At 44.3% G+C, this 16643-nt stretch overlaps 1 protein-coding gene across 4 annotated transcripts in view; it reads right to left on the bottom strand.

Annotated features, from left to right (window-relative positions):
- The window catches only part of FYN (FYN proto-oncogene, Src family tyrosine kinase), a 209941-nt gene that overhangs the window by 168925 nt on the left and 24373 nt on the right, over window positions 1–16643 (bottom strand). For all 4 annotated transcript variants that reach the window (XM_036871599.1, XM_036871600.1, XM_036871598.1 and 1 more), the window contains exon 2: window positions 15161–15200. The gene's annotated coding sequence lies outside the window, so the exon portion shown is untranslated. The remainder of the gene's footprint in view (window positions 1–15160; window positions 15201–16643) is intronic.

Raw genomic sequence — 16643 nt, 5'->3', positions numbered from 1 at the left:
ACAACATCTCTAGCTCCCGAGGAACCCAGTTAAGTAGATTGACCAAGGCCAAACAGCTGGTTAACGGTACAGTGGCAATTTGAATCCAGATTGATCTCTCTTTCCATCCTTTTGATTAATTTTATTATAAAAGTAATATAACCACACTGAGAAGAAAATCCCTATAATCTCATTACCCAAATACAACAACTAGCATTTTGGTATAATTTTTGTAGGCTTTTCCCACCCATGCATTTTGCTTTCAAAATTAGGATTATATTCCACAGACAATTTGGTATTCTGCTTTTTTTCTACTTAACAAACTAAACATTTGTCCAACTTATTTAACAATTTTTATAATCATTTTAACTAATATATAATGTTCCACTGAGTAGACGTGTTATAGTTTATATAAATGAGACCTCAATTGTGTAAAACTGAGGTTCTTTTACATTTTTTTGGCAAAGCACAAGTGTTACTTTCAGCATACCATGCTGCTTTCCCAAATGTGTAATGTCACCATCAAAAGATAATACCAATCAACAGATGATGAAAAACTATGATTAAAATATTCTGAAAATGCCACCATACTGAGCTCTTTGGCCTGGAATCAAATAAGTTGGATGAATGCTATTAATGAAGGTTGGGTGACCCAAAAATAACAAGTTAAAAAAAGCTGCCCTTCTGAGACTCCAGAGAACACGTGCTCTTAATGGTTTAATGCTCTACTTTCAGTTTCATAGGAATGCCAACAAAAGGCATTATCCTCACTCAAATCTAGATTTGGAAGAATGGAAATTCTTTGAAAAGAGAACAGATTCTATCAGCTTTACTTATAACAATGGTCAGGATTTACAAATAAGGCCAAAATACTCACCTAGGAACAGGTCATATTTCACAGTTAATTCGCTATTCAAAATGCCACAGACCCATATTTCTCAGGTCAAGTGAATGAGCCACCAGAGAGCAGCTCTGAGTTCTCATCTGAGGTCAAAGAAATAGCACTGTCAAACCCTGTGTCAGTTTACTGAACTTAGAAAATACAAAGCATGGCTGTCAGAAAAATCTCCTGTGTTTGGAGGAAGTAATCTCCAAAACATTTGTGTGCCTCTGTGTGGATATGTTTTGAAAGCTTTACTAGAATCCATGCCACCCTCAGTTTGATGTGGAAACAGACACTTAAATGCCTGGCAGCGTCTATTTGCTCCCCAGACAGAGAACTAAAGGTTCTTGCTGGTCGGGGAAAATTGAGTGAAAATGGAGAGGACTGGGTTTTTCATTCCTACTGAGATGGAACCTGTTCCCTAGTGACAATGTGACTACAGTCCATGCAAGATAACCTTTCACCCTTCCCACAACGGTTGTTTAGAACATAAACATCCCCTTCATATCTCCAGCTGTCTCTACCCCACACTTTGATGGGGAGCTGTACTTCATCAAACCCTAATGACATCCTTTACCTCGCCAATATTTAGCTAATCCTGCATTTCATCTTCCCTTCAGACTTCCCCTTCTCTTAAAAGTTAATCTGTATACTCATGGGAATGTCCAATGGAAAGTCCAAGTATAACTACTTTGGAAAACAATTTGGTATTACCCAGTAAAGCTGAAGATGCACGTACTCTAAGACCCAGAAATTCTTCTCTTAGGTACGTATTCTAGAGAAACTGTTCGCAAGAGGACACACATAAAAGAATGCTCATAGCAGGACTGTGTAAAATAGGACAAAATTGGAAATGACCCACATGTCCATCAGGAGGAGACTGGATAAATAAATTGTGGTGTATTCATACAATGCAAGACCACACAGAGGTGAAGAGAAATGAATTTCATGCATGTCACTTCATGCATCAGTAGGGATGAATCTTAAAAAATAAATACCGACTGAAAAAAGCAAATGGTACAAGAATACCATTTATACATAGCCCCGAGGCAAACAAAACTTAATAATAGATTGCTTAGGGAAACACACTTACACAGAAAAGCCAGGAAATGACAAACACAAAAATTCAAAACAGTGTTTCCTTTGAAGGGGAGCAGTATGGCCAAGGAGGAACACACAGGGGCTTCCAAAGCACTGGTGATCCTCTAGTTCTTAAGCTGCAAGATGGGTACAGGGGTGGTTGTATTTCTCTCTCTCCACCTCCCTCTCCATGCAGGTATATATGTATGAATCTGACACTCATACACACTCCTTTGAATGCATATATATTCCTGTGCATACATCACCACCATAATTTTTCATGTGGCCCTGCACCTGGACCCACCTCCCTGGCGCTCTGACCCTCCGCGGAGCCCTCAGTGTGGCCCTTGGTCTTAGACTGAGTGCTTGCTCCGACTGACTCCCTGCTCCACTCAAAATGACAGCCACTGAAGACCCAACATGTCGGTCTGTGCTCCCCACACGGACTCACCTGGAGCACTTATCCAGGCCACCGTGGATGGGAAGGTAAACTCTGCGGTGACTTCTCCCTCAGAACGTGGTGCCAACCGTGTTGCAAGGGGACCTGAAATGCCACTCAGAGTGCACCGGCCTTTTGCTAAGTCATGGCAAGGAGCTGTAGGCGGCAGTGCTGGCCCGGATCTCCCACGCCCGACCCAACCACAGGGTCTCCTGCTGCTCCCGAGAAGCTTGACAAGTTTACTCCATCACATGACTGCTGCCCAGCCTGACTTCCCCAAACTACTCTTTCCTCATTTCTGTAAAATGATCTCAAGTCACCCATCTCTCAGACACCCAGGCTTCCAACCCTGGCATAATTCTTCACCCTTTTTTCTCCTCTTTTACCAGTAAAGTCTGAGATTACTTTTTGCTCTAACCTTAGTTAGACTCTCCCAGGAGTCCTGATCTTGGTACCACGGCCTTAATTTAGACAAAATAAAGAGTTCTTATTGGATTTATTCTATTTCAGGAATGTTTATTCTAAAAGCTTCTATTTCCTACTCAAAAATGAAAACTGATAAAGAAATTCTTTCAAAAGCAATTAGATTTGGCAAATAGTTTTTTAACCTCAGTCTGTCTCCCCTATTTGGTAGACTTCTTGTGGAAAAAATACATAAATTGTAGCCACTGTCCTGGAGATCTGAATCTAGTTAATTTGATTTTCTTCAAAAATGTTTCATACCATCTGCGTCATAACATGGAAACAGAACAGCACAGCCCCATTTTAACTTTAATGGGCCTATTTTCATTTGATCACAGAAGCCATAATAAAGAATGAATATTAACAAAATGACGAGAAAAGTAAGGAAAGGTTTATGCAAAGAGGTGGTAAGATACTGTGAAGCAACTCTACACTCAGCCCTGTAAGGAGCGTGATGCAAGGTCAAAGCGAGGGGGCCGGGCTAGGTGGATGGCTTTAACAGAGAACTCAGACAGCGTTCAGCCATAAGCAGAGAAACTGAAAGACATGTCTGAAACACCAGGCCAGGGAAGGTAATTCCAAAGTCAGAGGTGACAAGAACCTGAGTCAGGAACATGGTCATGGGAGAACAAAGAAAAAAAGGAGGGCCCTTGGAGAAAGGCATCCAAGTTGGTCAATTCCTTCAATTCGAGTGAAGAAAGCACTCAATGATCATGGGGCCAGGGGATATGGTGATATAAGAGAAAATGCAAAAATCTGTCATTCACCATCTCAAATTTGAGCCGAAATACAGCAATGGATGTTCATGGGTAAAGCATCAGTGAAATGATAGCTGCTTAGAATTCACATGCAAACAGGCCTATGGCATGTGCTGATTTGGGCTCTACCCCACCACCCCCTGAAAGAAAATAAAAAACAATTTCTATATTTCCAACAAAAAGGAAGCACTTTTAATTGCACTTCTTGGTATTTACCCAAAGGAGATGAAACTTAACGTCCACACAAAAACCTGTACACAGATGTTCATAGTAGCTTTTTCATAACTGTCAAAACTTGGAAGCAACCAAGATGTTCTTCAGGAGGTGAATGAATAAATAAACTGTAGTACATCCAGACAATGAAATATGAATCAGCTCTAAGAAGAAATGAACTATCAAGCCACTAAAAGATATGGAGACAATTTAAATGCATATCACTAACTGAAAGAAGCCAATCTGAGAAAGCTGCATACTGTGTGATTCCAACTATATGACATTCTGGAAAAGGCAAAACTATAAAGACAGTAAAAAGATCACTGGCTGCTAGAGGTTAGGGATGAGAGAAGGATGAATAGGAAGAGCACAGAGTATTTTTAGGGCAGTGAAAATATTCTGTACCATACTATAATGGTGGATATATGTCATTATACACTTGTCCAAACCCATAGAATGTACAATACCAGGAGTGAATCCTAATGTAAACTGTGGACTCTGGGTGATAAAGATGTGTCAGTGTAGGTTCATCATCTGTAACAAATATTCCATCTAGTAGGGGATGGTAATAACTGGGGAAGCGATGCATGTATGGGGGCAGAGAGTGTATGAGAACTCTCTGTACCTTCCCCTCAATTTTTCTGTGGACCTCAAACTGCTCTAAAAAATAAAGTCTATTTGAAAAAAAAACAAACCCAAAACTTGAAAACAGAAAACAAACAAGTGCTTTTCCTGCCTTGACACATCTTCCTCTGTAGGGTCTGAAATGATTGTTTCTGAAGCTTCTTACTTTTTCCTTCAAAAACATTACAGTTGAGCCTTGAACAGCACAGAGAGGGGAAGTTAGGGGCACCGACCCTCTGTGCGGCCAAAAATCTTCGTATAACTTTATGGTCGGCCCTCCTCCGCATCCGTGGATTCAACTGACTGTAATATTTATTGAAAAAACTCTGCATATAAGTGGATCATTGCATTTCAAACCCGTGTTATTCAAGGGCCAACTGCATCTAGTGTCTTCTTGTTGTTGTTGTATTTACGATCTAGAAAACAATGAAGCCTGATTATATTTTTCTCTGGGCCACTGTAAAAATGGAATAAAGAAAAGTTATTTGACTGGTTAGTAGCCAATATTTATTAATACCAAATATGAGAAAATACAGTAAATATTACGGCAGCTGCCGAAAGTTTTTAGTTCTACCAGTTCACGGGCCATATACAAAAAAAGCACTCCTGACATTATATGCCAGTGAAGACTCCCCCATACCTAAAACTTCACTAAGGATCACTGTAACAGCTTCTAAGCTCCATGAATAGGTTTTATAAGTTACTTCATTTTCACTACCTAAGGGCTGTTCAAGGGCTGCCCCCGTTATCAAATTCACTTTTTTTTTGCAATAAGTTTCCCCTTGATGCATGGGTCAAGCTCTCTGGTAAAGGAAAAAAAAGTTTCCCTCCATCTGATAACAGTATAATAGGCAAAGTGGCAGTTACTTTGTTTTATAAACTACTGTTTCCACCATCCCGAGTCTAGAAGGACCAGCTCTCAGAATATTCTTCTAAAGATGGACAAAATCTTCCCCCCCCACACACACACAAGTTATATTTGTTTGTTTTAAATTACTGTAGCATTAAATCTTGATGGAGGGCACAAGATCAAATCATGTTGTGGAAAGGAACCTTCCCCTGGCCCATTCTCCTACCTGGTCTATGAGTCTACTCCACAGCATACCCGGGAGTGAGCCGACCCTTGGCCAGTATCGCCCAAAGAAAGGCAGACAACAAACAGAAGGCGCAAATTATGACAACACCCTCCCTTCACCAACATCTCTGCATCTGACTCCCACTGGGACCCTCTCGCATCTGCGTCGATTTCACAGCCCCCCCCCTTCCCTCCCCCTCAGACACTCGCCGCACTTGCAAATGGACACGTGATGCTGAGCTGCTCCCCCCCAGTCACCACCACGCAGCTCTTGAGAGGCACGGTCAGGACTTACTGTCAAGCCCCTGGGCCCACACCCTCTTTCCGCTGCCTGTGCTTCGCCCTGGAAGCATCTCACTTTCTCATGGCAGCCTTATGGGAAGGACTATGCAAACGGATGCATTGTTTCATACCTTCTTAACAGAAACGATCCACTTCCTTTCCTTCACTTTACGCCCTGCCTGTATTCAGTAGCGGCACATTTCACAGCTTCGTGAACACCCCCATGGCTTCCGAGAAGCCGCCGTGTTCACCTGCTGCTCAGTGGCGGATGCTCTCCTCAGACCACGTGTAACCCCGCAAAGGAGGATCAGTCTTCAGTGGAGGCGAACCCTTGAAACAAAGATCAGGGCTCCACATCTGAGTACGGGGTTCTAGCCCCTCCTTCAGAATCACCCACGAGCCGATGCCCCGCGGGTGCTACAGGAAGTGGGGCTCAGGACTGAAACCCAGCGACATCGGTGAGAGCAAACGGGTACCTCTGCCCTCAAAGCAGTGAATAACCAAGTACTCTACCAACTCTCCTCCCTGTGGCACTGCCTCTATCTCAGGGCACTTTCACAGGACTGTCAGAGTGACAAATTATAGACACAGAGCACCCTGATGCCAGCAAAGCTCCGGAGAGTCACTCAAAACATAGCTGAGCAAGGTGGGAAACCCTGGGCCAAACGACAGTTGGGTTTGGTGGACACAGAGTTGACTGGATGGCCCTCCCGAGGGCACAAACATCACAGGGCGCAACACTGACTTGGAAGGAGGACCTTGTACAGCACTTGGGAGGTTCATCATCTTTGGTTAAGATGTTTTCATCAAGATGTGCTTATGGGGCTTCCCTGGTGGCGCAGTGGTTGAGAATCTGCCTGCCAATGCAGGGGACGCGTGTTCGAGCCCTGGTCTGGGAGGATCCCACATGCCACAGAGCAGCTGGGCCCGTGAGCCACAACTACTGAGCCTGCGCGTCTGGAGCCTGTGCCCCGCAACGGGAGGGACCGCGATAGCGAAAGGCCCGCGCACCGCGATGAAGAGCGGTCCCCGCACCGCGATGAAGAGTGGCCCCCGCACCGCGATGAAGAGTGGCCCCCGCTTGCAGCAACTAGAGAAAGCCCTCGCACAAACCGAAGACCCAACACAGCCAAAAATAAATAAAGAAATAAATAAATAAAGTAGCTATAAAGTCAGGAAAAAAAAAAAAAGATGTGCTTATGGAGATCACAAATAATTCTCAGCTGAAAGGGGGTAGTTAATTAATTGGAAGAAAGAACATACACCTAAAACTAACACAACATTGTAAATCAATTATACTCCAATAAAAATTTTTTAAAAAGTAAAGGAGCCAAGACATGAAAAAAAAGAAAAAGAAAGAAAGAAAGAACAGAGATTTTAAAGGATTTCAACAGGCTGAAATGGCCACTAGAACTGACCAAAACAACAACAAAATCCCCCCAAGTTAAAAAATAAAATCCTGCTTTTGACTGTTAAAAGAAATCTATTGCATAAATGTAGGATGATGTCGGTACCTCCCCCATACCCTCCAATGTGCTCAGCTGGGACAACTCACCCTATTCATAAGCTCTGCTAGTGACCCTGACCCCAGGCTCTGGGTGGGAGAGGCTCCAGGCCACTGACATTCCGACTCCCATCAATGTTATGACTCTGACTTCAGACCTGGGGCTGCCTTTTACTCTTTGGGCTCAGTCTCCTGTCCTGGGCCCCACCCCTTTTCAGCAGTTGATCCTGTAATTCATTCTTGTGGACCCAGCTCTTCTACAGCGTCCTGGCTGCGGTCTTGTCCCCATACACTAGCACTCCTCTCATCTGGCCCCTCGACCCGCTCAGCCAGACGATTCTGCTGCCAAACATCTGCCCATCTAGACTGCCACCTCTGGAAGGATTCCCCCGAGGCTATGCCTTCCAAACTGTGCTAACTGCCTCCTGTCACAGCCTGCTGCCCTTACGTCCCCATGAGCGTACCCCAGGCCACGGATCTGTCTGTTCTCTGGATTCCCGTCTGGATTATATTCTGGATCCCCAGCTGACCCCACCCTGCTCCTGACAGAAGCCCAGATCTTTTACATGGCAGGGGCAAAGGGGATGGGTTTAAAGCAATTCATATTTTAAGGTCTTAAGGATTTTTATTGAATGCAAGCTCAATGCAAGCGGAAGGTGCCACAGAGAGGCTGAATGAGAGACGTGATCCTGGTCTGTACTGGTACCTCATTTAATGATGCAGAAAACACGTGCATCTCACAGGCCTAATAGTCTTAGGTGTAGAGTCCTTACTCTACACTGGCCGAGCCATCTCTGAAGTATTGTCCATGTCTGAGTGCCATGCTCTTAAAGAGACAGTGACTTCTGAAAGGGAATGCATCCCGGAGAAAGTGACCAGAATAACAGAATTCCTGACATGAGGTAATGTAAGAATATTTGTAAGAACCAGGGCTATTGGCCTAGGAAAGGAGGATTTGCAGGGATGGCGTTTTCAGGTGAAGAGCTCTCACATGAAGAAAGACCTAAAGGCTTATATTACGAGAGACAGCTTGGAGATCTGCAGGAACACAGTGGAAGAGGGGCTGAAGCAGTAAATGCTGGTCCCGCTCTACTCCTGACTCGGTGACCCTGCCTCTCTCTAACCTCAGTTTCCCCCTCAGACTGGAGGATCTGATTTCAAAGGCCCCTCCCTGCTCTCAGAGCCCATAATTCTTCACCCTTACATTAAGCCCAATCTGAAAAGAAGACAGGCCTGGCCTGGCCTGTTTGGAGGCCTGGGAGACAAGGTCAGTTCTTAGGTCTTCCAAGTGGCCCCTTCCAGGAAAATCAAATTCACTCAAGTAACTTGTAAAATAAGTGGAAGCAGGCTTTATGTTTCAGGAAATGAAAAATACAGAAATTCCCCAAGAGAAGGCGTGAGAGGCAGAAAAACGTCTACCTCTCCCTAAAATAGTCACTTCCTAATCCCTGCAATCTGTGAATATTATCTTACATGGCATGCTGTGAGATGATAAAGTTAAGACTGTCCAGAGGAGAGCTGATCCTGGATTAGCCGGTGGGCTCTCAAAGCCATCACAGGTATCCTTACAAGAGGGATGCAGAGGGCGATGGGATAGAGATGCACAGGGAAGAAGGTAACGTGAAGGCAGAGGCAGGGATTGGAGAGATGTGGCCACAAATCAAAGAGCGCCTAGAGTCACCAAAGGCTGGAAGAGAGAGACAAGCAACCGATTCTCCCCCAAAGCCTCTGACGGGGATGCATTTCTGCTGACATCTTAACATTGGACTCTGACTCCAAAACCACAAGAGAATAAATCTCTGTTGTTTTAAGACACCGAGTTTGTGGTCATTTCTTAGGAAGGACAGCCACAGCAAACTAATATGGAGGGTTTTCTGCTTAAATAAAATGTTGTTATGGGCCCAAAGTGGGCAGTAATAGCCTCCTTTAAGGGAAAAGCTCGAATTTTTATGTGTCTTTATGGCCTATTCCATACTAGACTCAGAACAAGTGCAGCTCTGCTTTGAAAAGTGTTTGGGGCAGTGACAAAAGCATCTTTTAAGCCATTGTGCATGCATATTTTACCAGCAATCTCTCCTTCACACACAAATTCAGCAGACAAGAAATCTAAGCAGGGCAGACAAGCAGAAGACTCCAAGCTCCATCCAGCAGGCCTGGCTGCCGTGGAACAGATTATGCAGCATCTCATGGCAGAGATGGGAGGAGGAAGCCTCTGGAGTAGGACGGAGCTAGCCTTTATTCTCTACTGTTATGTGGGCAGTGTTTCTCCCCACCCTCGCCTGGCAACATCCAGCTCTTGGAGAATGATGAATGCTACTGAGGTGAGCAATATAATGACATGATCCCCCAGCCTAGGAACCAGCTGTGGAGAGAGAATGAGGGTCCCGCAGGCCTCCCCAGACTCCCACCACCACCATCTCTGTAAGTCGCTCTCACGCTGTCACTGAGGGGACCACCAGGTGGCACCAGGTCAGGTTTCAGGAAATGGTTCCCCTTTTGAGTTTCTAATGTCTCCTTGCTAAAAACATCATTACTATTTTAAAAGCCACAAATAAAGGAGAAATTCCTTTTAAAATCAGGGAAGAGAAACTGAAAGGTACGTATAAAACTACCAGTTTGATGACAGGAGGCTGATGATGATTCATCTGTCTTCTGCTCAAGAGAACCTCAGTACAAGAGAACCTCCAATGTGGAGTGGAAAGAGACCGAGACCTAGTTTAGATCTTCTGCTTCCTAGATTCAAGTCCTTGGGTAAATCATTTCATTTCTGTTGAGCTTCGTTTTCCTCACATGTAAACTAGGACAACTGAATAAGATGCCATGTGGTCTAAACAGTGGTTGGCCCACCTGAGTTCATTAATGTTTGAGGAAAGGATGAATTAACTGTTCTGCATCCAGGACTAGACAACGTAATATTGTTACCTGTAGCTCTTCCAACTGCCATCAGTATCTGCCTGGGTTTATAATATCTAGGAAGAGGGATCTTTTATTATCCTGGAAATTCAAACTGACAGAGGGCATGTTTTTTCTTCTTGGACAGCAGTGCTTAGTTTTACAATCCAGAGATTTATGTAGAAGTTGGTCAGTTATTATGGGTGATGCATAACAACTATTTTTCATCCAGGACTAAAAATGTTTGCTCTTCAATCTAAAACAGAAGTCTGTGCAAGTTCCTCGCTCTTAAACACACACACTCCCCCACCCCCAACCAAAAACCATTCCCTTTTCTAGATCCCTAGTCACCAGGAAAGCAGTCTGTGTGAAGCCTGGCCCTTACTCAGTGAGACAGATGCTGGTCTTTCCCGATGCCCAGTCACCAGTAGAATGGGTCAGTATGTGTGTGAGCTTGGGGCAGGGGGCGTGGAGAATGGAACCTCGTTGGGCATCCTGTGGGCCCTGGGGCTAAACTTGGCATCCCACAGGCCCCTAGGCACGGGTTTCAGAGGGCCTAAGGGACCCACAAGCACCTGCTGCGCCCTCCCCTCCATTCAGGAAGAGGGGCTTCTACAGACAGCAGAGTTCTGCTTATGCTGTCCCTCCTCTTCACTCTCTCTCCTCCTCCTTAGAGCGAGCAGTGAGGTGGTGCACCCAGCACCAACCCCCAACACGCTCCCCCTGGAGACACAGCTGCATGCCTTCCCAGTGACCAGCATTCTCAAGCCTTTGGACACTCCGTATAAGCCCTGCTGATCCTCTGACCCCTGGAAACTGTATTCCCCCCACTAAAGGAAAATATGAATTCTTTTTTCCTCTTCCCAACCAGCTGTTAGGAATCACATACACACGACTTTAAAGCTCAGTGCCTAATGCAGTCTTGAATTTTGAACCCTTCACTGTTTAGAAAGACGTGGGTTTTTTTCATAAGTCTATTAGCCTCACAATAAGAATCTAGGATATTTTTTATCATTTCTCTTGGGACTTAGTAAAACAAAAGAAAGACTGAAAAATGGAGTAACTTCTATGTGCATTCTACATTTACATACAGACTAACACATTTCAAGGAATTCACTGAGAGAAAGGAAACAACTCTAAAGCAGGAGGAAATTTTAAATTTACTTTTCTTTCTGAATGACAATTTTACTTGAGGTGGCCTCTGTGTCTATCAAACAGACAGTAGTATCTTGGCCATATTTGTGGCCTGCAGGCAGCTATCTAAGCCCTGTGAACAGCTGGAATAGCAGTACAGGAATTCTTGGTCTCACTGAAACTACAGATATGACAAGAGTCTCTCTCGAGGCAGGCACCAAAATACTTTAATCATGCTAGACAAAGGCCATGTAGGGTACACGAAAATCAAACCTGTCTCCTCAGAACTTTGAGAGTAGTTATGACCAAAGAGGTGTTATTTTAATCAAATTCATTTAAATCATGATTTAAATTACTAAATAAGATGACTCAATTTTATCAGCTTTTTATTTTAAAAAGTACATTTTTGTTTTTCTGGCATAAAAACAAAACTACATATTCTTTAAAATTCAGTTGAGGATGGGTTTCACTTTTAGAAGAAATATACATTTTATAAAAGTATAAAATATACTTTTATAAGAATATACACCTTATATATTTAAATCAGTTATTTATGGAAACCATACTCGAAGTGTATCTCTCAATAATTCTAGAAGATTCTGTGAAAAAAATTGTTTAATGTTTCCTTTGTGTTCTTACTGCTCCTCCCTTGATAATCTTCAGACTTGCTTTGCTTCCCAGATTACTTCATTCTTAAGAATTATCTATTCGTCTGTCTGCTTGAAACTTTGCACTTTTGGGGAGAAAGCCAGGGAATGATTGTCTTATCTCCATATGATGCTATTAACAAGCATGATTTCCACAAATAAAACCCATAGATGGAGAAGAGGAACATGATTTCTGGAGTACACAATAAGGTTGTTTACTTTTCTATCTACCAAGGTGGCTTTCATTGGGTCTCATTACCCCTCAATTTGGTCATGTAGCATTCAACATCTTAAGAGGGCCTACTAGGTGCAGGCTCTAGGCTTAACACATGAAGGATTCAGACCTGACAAAGCTTACATTCCAACAGGAAACAGATATTAGATGGCTATTGTACAAATAACTATACAACAACAATGATAGCTTTGAAGAAGTGCATGGTGGGAGAGCAACCCCATCTAGATTGGGAGTCAAGGAAGACCTCTCTAGAAAGTAATATTGATTTGTTATTACTTACTCATAAAACTTTTTAAAAAAAGGTAAGACAAATATACTGTCTCAAATATTATATCAATTCCAAGGTAAGATGGGGTATGAGAAAGAGAAGGCTCTGGACCAGACAGATACGACTAGAATGCTTGCTATTACTATGGTGCCTTGGGCAACTCATGGTAAGGGACATGGTCTCCTCACATTATTGTCGTAACGGTTAAGTGCGACACATATAAAAAACACTCAGTATGTAGTGGAAGTCCAATAAACTACAGACAATAATTAATAATTACAGAATGTATGCTGATTTATCTTTGAGCTTTGACATGTCAAAGCTAATTTTCCTTTCACAGTTCAACTGAAATGTTCAACTGAAAGAGAAAACCCAAAAATCTACCGGGGAAAAAAACACACTCTGACATCAGTGATTTTTCTTCACTTGGGTTGGCTAACAGGTATCATTTACTTAAACAATGGAAGCGCACCCCATACTAGATTCTTCCTGGCAGATATATATATAAATACAGGCAAAAAGAATAGTTGGTATATCTGTACTCAACAGCCTTGTCCGAGCATTAGAACAAGATTCTGGAATTGGAGCTTTTGAATTAGAGCTTTTAAAATAGTGAACTCCCCTTGGGCGGTTAAGTGTTTTTCAGGTCATTAACTCCTTGTCTGAGAGGGTACAGGCAGAGCCCTTCAGGGAAGCCCAAACTCACGCAGCCCAAGAAGCATTTCCCAACCCCCACTTAGCTTCTTTTATTCTAACTTCCCTCAGTACTTACAAACACCCAACCCACATGACAGGGTCGGTCACATCCATTCCTCTGTTAGACACTCACTGCTGCCAGAGTAGTACCTGGAGGTACAGCTGATCAGGCTCTACCTGAAAGGAGCGCCCAGCCTGCAATGGGCCTTATTAAGTTTTCTTTAGACTGTGGCCAACAGTCACTTTTCTTTTTTGATTCAAGGCTCAAGTCAGAAAACGAAAAAAATATGTTTTGCATTTTTAAGTTAAAAAATGAAGACTTTTACTGGTCCTGGAAAAGAGACCACTTTCCTGATGAGAAAAATGAGGCTCAGAAAGGAGAGCAGACTTGCCTAAGATCTTAGAGCATGTCAACAGCAGAGCTGAAGCAAGCATTTAATCCATTCCACTTGGGGCTCCCCACCCCACTTACCAAGCCCTCTGGTCTGCCGGGTCCTTGGAACACAAACAGACATGCCTCCTCCATGAGCTGGAGCTCCCCACCTAGTGGCTGTGGGATTCACGCTGGGCTGCACAAGGCCAGGCAAGCCCCGCAGCCTGGAACAGCACCAGGCACTTCCTGGGTACCCCCGCCCCGAGGGCATTCTGCTGTTCTGTGCTATACCACCCTGGGGTGGCTCCTGGCGCCCAGAGGCTCCTCCTGCTGGGGGCCTGGCCTGGCCCAAGAGGGCCACAGTACTCACCCCCATAGGGAAGTCTCTGTCGACCCCTGGCTTCCATGGCCAAAACCTAACCCATGGGGGTTCTACAAAGGCTCCCTTCTGCTGGCCCTGACTAGAGCCCTTTTATTTCCCAGTCCCCTTGGTTTGTATGAGCTGAAAAGGCCAGGACTGAGAGGAGATCGCTAGGGGGCTGCATGGGGTCAAAGGTGAGGGGTTGCTCGTAATTGGTGTCGAGTGATGTTTCAGATAGTATACTTCCTCAACTTAAAACAAAGGTGCACTGTCTGCAGACAGAATGGCTCCAGTTCAGGAGAAGAACCTCTCTCACCATAAATCCAAAATAAGAAGTAACAACCAGGTCATTCTAGGATGATGAGGTGGCAGTCCCTGACTGGCCAGGGAACCAGTGAAAAATTACACCCAAGGCGATGTGACTGGGCAATGGAGGCTGGGGCAGAAAGGGATCCTCTGGGTGGCTGGTGAGACCTGTGTTAAGTCCAGCCTTTCCTGGGAACCCAAGGTGCCTGGGAGACAAGAGAAGCACAGGCAGAGAAGACTCGCCAGCATTCACAGAAAGAATGAAAACCCTGGTTCCTTCACACATCCCCTCCCTCCAGCAGCTTCTCTGGATGCCCAGCCCTCAGCCTGAGCTTCCAGAGCTCTTCTTGCACGGCTCTATCATATTGCATAATAATTACCCGTGTATTATCCGTCACATTCATTTTGGTCTCAGCAGAGTCCAGCAAGGTGTCTAACACCCAGCGGGCAGCAACGTTAAGTGAATGAAAGCATGACCCGTTACACAGTGACTGCAATTCGAAGGTACAACTAGGGCAGCAGTAAGCAGCAGCCACCTGAGAGCAGAGGAAAACCCAACAATGAATGAACTGCAGGGAACCTCCCTTAACCAGAAGCCAGAGGGCTGCCCATCCCTCACCAGCCCCTGAAGGCTCAGCAGCCACGGGACAGCTGTTCTGTTCTATTTCTGGGCTGGGGAGACATATCTTAGAGCTAAAACATATGTTCCCATAATTATCAAAATTGAGTGTTACAAATAAGGGAAGGGGGAAAGTAGCAGGTTCACCTAAGTGAGCTAAGACTTTCTATATCATATACCAGCTCCATCTCCAGCTCAACCTCTCTCTTAGAAACCTATGGGCTCAGCGTCACAATTCCAAGTTCAAAGTGGACAAAATCCTGTGTCCCAGTGGAAAACCCTTTCTAATTTACAAGGCACGTGCTCTTAGTACAAAACTTGCCAACTTACTTTTTCCACGTCTAGATCAGCATCCTGCTTCTTCAAAAAACTGTAGAAGAAAAAAAAAAAAAAATAGACGTCAGAAGAGAACTGAGCACTCTTTGCCTGTAAACCACCCACAAAGCACCACCACAGAATTTTCATTTGCTGCAGACAATCAATTTGCCCACAATTTTTTTTCTTGTTCACACAATTGTTGTGAAGTCACAGTTGCCACAAACACCTGCCTGCAACTGCAAAGACCTGGCCCCGTACCACCAAAGGAAGCCAGCATGAGATCTTAACTTTTCAGAGCCAGGAAAAATAGGGATGGAGGTCTTGAGTGTGAACACACACACACACACACACACACACACACACACACACACACACCCCTTCTTCAGAGTGCCTACAAGTCATCCATAGCTGGGACACATTGAAAATGTGTCTCCAAGGTCTTGTTCAACTTACCTCTTGGCTTAAATCTCCCCTTAGTCCCCAGACCCTATCTGCTCCACTTCCTGTCTGACTGCGGGTGAGCCTCACTGCCAAAACAGCCTTCTTGGGATGGCCCTGTTTTCCCATCAGCTGGGGTGCCCCTCTCCAGGAGGTCTGCCAACCCACCAACCTGTACAACTTGTCCATGGAAATCTAGTCCCAAGATCACCTTAGAACCTTGTGTCAGGCCCCTGACACAGCTGATGCTGACTCTGATGGCACCCGTGCCCACTTTACATGAATCTTTAAAGTGCCAGGAGCAGGATGGCAGACCTCCAGCTTGCTCATGCACTCTGCCTACAACCTGCCAATATTACGGTACCTCATTTATTATTTGTGATTTTAGCTGTTCGAACAAAGCTTCAGTTTTAATAAGGTGTCTAAAGGGAACAATAACAATGGCTGGATGGAATTACGTTGACAGCAGTACGTTAGGGCAGAAAGTAAAAGGTTTGAGAAATCTGGAAGAAAAAAAGCAGAAACAATTTTTCCTATCTTAGTAGAGACTCAAACTTGTTTTCACTATGACTCTTAGCATCTTTCTTCCTGGTCAATGGTTTAAAATACTCCCGTCGTAAATTACCATCCCCATCAAAACCACCCCCCCCTCCCTACACACAAAAGAGAATTTTTGCGCTGTTTGAAAGACTGAGTAATTAACAGTCACATCTTTGTTTCGTTTAATCAAAGATGACTCAGAATGAAGGGAAGAAAAAATGACCATGGGGAAGAGAATTAAAAACTCATATATTGTCTTCTGCAGAGGGGCATTCAAATCATGAACTCACTGCAGACACGCAAGAGGATCGGCACGGAGGCTGGAGGGAGAGGACGCTATAAGGAGGTCGCCACAGCCCGTGCCTCAGCAACCCACAACCCCCATCTCCTCCTTGCTTCTGAGACATGCTGTCTTGTCCTACCAAACAGGCAATATATGCTTTTTCTTCTGGCTCACCCACTGGGGATCTAGACACTGTTGAGCTGTAAAAAAATAAAAATAAAAAGGGAATTCTCT

Source organism: Balaenoptera musculus, chromosome 12 (genome assembly GCF_009873245.2).
Source record: "Balaenoptera musculus isolate JJ_BM4_2016_0621 chromosome 12, mBalMus1.pri.v3, whole genome shotgun sequence".
NCBI lineage: Eukaryota > Metazoa > Chordata > Mammalia > Artiodactyla > Balaenopteridae > Balaenoptera > Balaenoptera musculus.
This window is presented reverse-complemented; position numbering and strand designations above follow the sequence as displayed.